We start from the raw sequence: 6,648 nt of genomic DNA, 5'->3' as shown, positions 1-6,648 counted from the left end.
TAGAAAGAAAAAACAGAACCTTAGAAGAAATGGCCCGTACCATGCTTTGTGAAAGCAACCTTCCAAGATATTTTTGGACAGAAGCAATCAACACAGTATGTTACATTTTAAATCATGCTTTGATTAGACAAATTTTAAAGAAAACCCCCTATGAGCTTTGGAAAGAAAGAAAACCTAATATTGCTTATTTTCATATTTTTGGTTGCCGATGTTTTGTGTTAAATAATGGTAAAGAAAGATTTGGAAAATTTGATGCAAAATCAGATGAAGCAATCTTTCTTGGTTACTCCTCCACTAGTAAAGCTTTTAGAGTTTTTAACAAAAGAACTTTAGTAGTAGAGGAGTCCATACATATTGTCTTTGATGATCTAACGATCTTCCTTCAAAGAAGAATGAAGGTGTTGATGATACAGATCCTCTTATAGAAGGAATGAAGGAGATCACTCTGAAAGATTCAACAATTCAAGATGATGAGGAACATGAAGACAAATAGGATGAGGGAGGTGAAGAACATCAAGAACAATCTCAAGGTATAAATGACCTACCCAAAGAATGGAGGTATGTTCACAATCACCCTAAGGAGCTAATTATTGATGATCCTATGCATGGGGTAAAAACTCATTCTTCACTTAGAGATGTATTTAATCATTGTGCTTTTGTATCTCATCTTGAACCAAAAACTATTGAAGAAGCTGAAAATGATTATAATTGGATTAATGCAATGCAAGAGGAACTTAATCAATTTGAAAGAAATAATGTATGGACTTTAGTATCAAGACCTAAAAATTATTCAATAATTGGCACAAAATGAGTCTTTAGGAATAAATTAGATGAACATTGAAATGTAATAAGAAATAAAGCAAGATTGGTTGCTAAAGGTTATAATCAAGAAGAAGGAATTGATTTTGATGAGATCTTTGCACCTGTTGCTAGATTAGAGGCCATTAGACTTCTACTTGCATATACTTGCTTTATGAAATTTAAATTATTTCAAATGGATGTCAAAAGTGCATTTTTGAATGGATATATTGCTGAAGAAGTCTATGTAGAACAACCCCCAGGATTTAAAAATCATGCTTTTCTTAATCATGTTTTTAAATTAAATAAAGCTCTATATGGATTAAAACAAGCACCTAGGGCTTGGTATGATAGGCTAAGCAAATTTTTACTAAATAATAATTTTTCAATAGGTAATGTAGACACAACCTCTTTATTAAAAGAAATCAAAATGATATGTTAGTTATACAAATTTATGTTGATGACATTATTTTTGGGTCTACTAATGAATCTCTTTGTCAAGACTTTGCTAAGCTGATGCAGGGGGAGTTCGAGATGAGCATGATGGGAGAACTTACTTTCTTCCTCGGACTCCAAATCAAACAAACAAAGGAAGGAATCTCCATCACCCAAAGAAAGTACACCAAGGAATTACTCAAAAGATTTGGAATGGAGAACTCCAAACCAATTGGCACACCCATGAGCCTCTCATGTAAGCTTGACAAGGATGAAGAAGGTAAATGTGTAGACTTAAAATACTATAGAGGTATGATTGGCTCTCTATTATATTTAACTGCAAGTAGGCCTGATATCATGTTTAGTATTTGTTTGTGTGCTAGATTTCAATCTAATCCTAAAGAGTCTCACTTGAATGCTGTTAAAAGAATCCTTAGATATTTAAATGGTACTCAAACTCTAGGATTATGGTACTCTAAGGACTCATTAATTGACTTAATAGGATATTCAGATGCTGATTTTACTGGATGTAGATTAGACAGAAAAAGCACTAGTGGAACTTGCCAATTTCTTGGAGTTAACCTAATCTCCTGGTTTAGCAAGAAACAAAATTCGGTAGCACTGTCTACGGCTGAGGCCGAATACATTGCAGCCGAAAGTTGTTGTGCTCAAATCTTGTGGATTAAGCAACAACTCGAAGACTTTGATATCAAACTTAATGAAACACCCATAAGATGTGACAACACAAGTGCCATAAACCTTACTAAAAATCCAATTCAACATTCAAGGTCTAAACATATTGAAATAAGACATCATTTTATAAGAGAACATGTTCAAAACAAAGATATAATTCTTAACTATGTTTGCACTGAAAATCAATTAGCTGATATCTTTACAAAGGCCCTTAGTGAGGATAGATTATGTGAAATCAGGAGAAATCTAAGAATTCTTGATCCATTTGCCTAAATGTTTCTCCAATTCCAAGGAATCGATGTCAAAATTTTTTGAGCTCAATTTTCATCATCTCTCTTAGACCTAAAAGCTCAAGATTATCATTCTCACAACTTGTCATTGAGCAAAATTTCTTCTCCCAAAATTTTGAATTTTTTCGAAATTTATTCATATTTTTTCTGAAATTTTGTGAATCATGAGTCGACCCCCTAGGGTCGACCCAATGGCATACTTGAAATTCTTGGCCAACTTCCCACGGGTTCATTCCTTTTTAACTTAAAGCCCATTCATGAGCCGACCCCTCCTTCTTCTTCATCTTCCTCCCTCCAAGACTCATCGTCCTCATCTTCGTTCTCTCCAAAACCAAGGATGTAGCCCAAGATCATTCTCCCTTCACATCTCCACCTCAAATCACCCCTTGGGAAAGGAGCTTCTCGCATCTTTCTCCCTTGATTGAAGTGGTTGGAGCGTGCCCTAGCTTCCACCATTCTTCTCAAAATCATGATTTCTCTCCGCCAAAATCCCTTTCCATCTTCTAATAACCCTCCTTCTCCTCACCCATTTGATCTTCCGAGTCTCCTTGCTTGCTCTTGTGGTGAGAATGGCCCCAAAGATGAAACTCTCTCAAAGAAGAAAATCAGTCCGTGAGCTGGAAGAAGGCATCCGCAGGAAAAGGCAAGCTTCTCAGACCTCCTCTGCCCCCATTTCGGCTTCAGCGTCTGCACCAGGTCCCTGTCAGTCTCCTCTTAGCCCTAGAAAAATTCTTCTCTCTGACAGAAAGGTAGAAATCGGCAAGAATGTGGACTTTAGATTCTTTGAAAAAGAAGGTTTCTCCTTTGGGTCAAAGATCAAAAACCAAGGTTGGGGATTTTACTGTTCTCTCAAGGAAGTTACATATGTAGATTTGGTTAGAGAGTTTTATCTGAATCTGCACTATGGCAATGGAACAGTAACCTCTATTGTTAAGGGAATTGATATCTGCTTAGATCTTATTATTTTGGGAGAGATTCTACATTTGCCCTGTGAGGGATATTCTAACATGGAACTCCCAGTGAAGGAAGAAGGGATCAATGTAATTTTAGGAGGAACTTACTCGAAAAGTTTAAATAAATTAGAAGCCAAAATCTTATCGATTGAAATGAGAATTCTACATCAATTAATGACAAAGCTTTTCTTCCCGAGAAGTGGTAGACATGACCTCCTTTCTGACCAAGACATATGTATAATGTTTCATGTGATCACCCAAACCCCCTTAAACCTCCCTGCTTTAATGATTGAGGCCATGAGAGAAACACTGAATAGATCCAAGGCACATCTGCCTTTTGGTATGGCCCTCACACTGATTTTCAGGAGGTTTGGAGTCAGTTTTGAGGGGGAGGCATCTGCTAGGCTTTCTCATGCTGACACCATCAACCAACACACTCTGCACCGTATGGGATTCACTAGGATTGATGGTGGTTGGATCAAGGGTACAGAAAAAAGAGCTGAGGAGAGAGCTGAGGACAGAGTTGAGGACAGAGCTGAGGAAGAAGGTCCCTCATCACCTCTTCATGACTTCAGGGCAGCATCTCCAGATATCCAGTTTGTTTCAGATCCAGAGGCTGGCCCTTCAGAGTCCACCAGGAGGCACACACCAGTTCAGCAGCCAGACAGCAGAGCACCTCCCTCAGAGTTCAGATTGGCTGATGATCAGATTGAGCAGATTTCTCAGCATGTGGCTTCCTTGCTTTCTCGTCAGTGGAGCACTTCTGCATTTGCATCGGGATCCACATCATTAGATGCATCTGATCAGACCTTGATCCCCCATATCTCCACTGTATTTCAGATGATCACAGATCAGTCAGTTCAGATTCAGCAGCTCGAGGATTATATTTTGAGACTGACTAGGAGAGTACTTGACTTGCAGGGGCAAGTCTTAGCTTTGGCCCATCTTCAGCCACAGGAGTGCACTATTGAGGTCACAGACCTAACTGCGGAGGCTGGCAGACTCAGAGGTGTATTGGAGGGTGGATTTGATTTCTTGAGGAGAGAGATCAGAGGCTCTAGTGAGCATGCTTCTACACAATTCACTGCACTGCTTCAGTCTGTTTCGAGAGCTCTGAACGTTCTTGATTCCATCAGGCTCTCTCTTGCAGTCCAGTCTATGGCCTCTCAGCCTTCAGGATCATCTCGCCCACCTACTCGTGCCAGCACCTCCACTCGTGGCAGAGGCAGACGGGGTAGAGGATGAGTCCTTGGTCGTGATCCATCATCTCCCCACCCCATCTCTGATACATCTGATTCTGATCCATCTAGTCATGAGCTCTACTAGATCCTTGTTGTTAGCCTTGTCTGTTGTTCTTTCTAGGATCTATCTTTTGGGCCATGTAATGATATTAACTGGTTGACTTTTTATATTATGGAATATGTATTGAAACAGCTATGGTACCAATCACTTTTTGATTATATATCTACTCTTTGACTTTTAATGTATGTCCTTTAAATTGAGTTCCTTTCAATTATGAGCGTGCTTAAAATACTATGAATTGCTAGGACTCAATGGTATATTTTGTTTTATGATTGCTGTATTCAAGGGGAGTAAACATTAATGTCAGTAAAATTAATGATTAGCATAAGAAGTTTGAAGAAATAAAAAGAGAGAGAGAAAATGTATTCAAAAAAGGAGGGGGAGTTAACAATGTTTGATGATGTCGAAAAGGGAGAGAAATTAAAGAAAAATATCAAAAGTAAGGTTATTAAATGACTTAAAAATACAATGAGTGAATTGCTAAGCAAAAGTATCAAAAGAAAGATAAATAAAAGACTTAAAAATAAAATGAGTGAATTGAGAGAAATTAAAATATCAAAAATATGATTGATAACAAAATGAGTGAATTGCTAAGCACAAAGAAATTGAGCAACCTTTAAAATTACTTCTAAGACATGCTCTGATATGCTTTAAAATTAGACATGCTCTGATACATCTTAAAATTTGACATGCTCTGACATACTTTAAAATTAATTCTTAGACATGTATTGATACACTTAATTATTAAACATGCTCTGATACTAAAACTAAATAATCAAATGAGAATGAGCGAATTTTCAAGATGCTAAGAAATTTGAAAAATAAGTAAATGAGCAAATGAGATATTTTTAAACACACAATTTTCAAATCCTAATGTAAATTCTGCTTTGCTCTGATAACAAAAATAAATTTTCTACTCTGATACCAAAATCACATAATCAAATGAGCAAATTTTTAAATCATTAAGCAATAGGCAAATTATTTATGCAAATGGGTACATGTATCACATGCCAAAAGAATCAATCTTCTTTTCAAGCAAATGCACTTATAAGTTGGTTGTAAATTTTCTATTTATCTTCAAACTACCTATAATGCATTTCATTCCTTTGAAATTCATGATCATTGATTCATATAAATACTTTTGTTCAAATATTTTGTCATCATCAAAAAGGGGGAGATTGTTGCTCCTTAGATTGATTTTGATGATTACAAAGCAGTTGAAGGGGTACTAATATTTCTCACTTGAAAAAGTCTTATTGCTCTTCAGGGGCAAAATTGTAATTTTACCAAAACCTTGATTTGATAGTATCAAATAATAGAACAAAAAATTTGTGATCCAATGGTGAAAATTTTATTGATTTTGGACTTGTATTTTGAAAGATATGCATGATTGAAAATCATGAGTCGACCCATGAGTCGACTCATGGCACATGAGATGACTGGCACGCTGAAATTCCTGGCCAGTACAGACTTGGCACACCTTGTGAGTCAACCCATGAGTCGACCCCCAAGGCATGAGTCGACTCATGAGTCGACCTCTGCGGGTCTTTTTGCCAGTTTTACAGAACCATGGATCCCGTTCACTTCTGTGATATTTTTCCACAGAGGTCGACCCATGAGTCGACCCCCAGGCATGAGTCGACTCATGAGTCGACCCCTGTGATAGAATTTTTCTGCAACGACTAGTTTTTAACCCATTTTAAATAATTTTAATACTCATTTAATGCAGTCTAACGGCTCTTTTTCAGTCTAGAATGATTTTCACTATTTCTTAAAGCTATAAAAGGGACAAAAATGTGAGAATCAAGAAGAGCATTCAAGTAGAGAGATTTTGAAAAAGAGATTTCAAGCAAACTTTTCAGCCCTAAGCAAGAGATCATTCAAAGCATTCAAGAAGCCTTTAATCCAAGCTCACCAACTCCTCAAGTGCACATTCAAATCTCCAACCATCTTGAGGAAATCCAAAAAGGGTCTTCTTCTCTTGAGTAAAATATATTTAAAGTCTCATACGCTCATTAAAAGAGCTTTCTTTGTACTTATTTGTGCTATTGATTGTTATTCTCATTTTGAGTTATTATTTTTGTTTTGGAAGGGTTCCAAAATAAGGGAAGGTTGATCCGAACCTAGAATCGGAGTGTATTAGGTTGGCTTGTACCCAGGAAACAAGTGGACTAGCT

The sequence above is a fragment of the Elaeis guineensis genome, chromosome 4, assembly GCF_000442705.2.
Source record: "Elaeis guineensis isolate ETL-2024a chromosome 4, EG11, whole genome shotgun sequence".
Taxonomy (NCBI): Eukaryota; Viridiplantae; Streptophyta; class Magnoliopsida; order Arecales; family Arecaceae; genus Elaeis; species Elaeis guineensis.
This window is presented reverse-complemented; position numbering follows the sequence as displayed.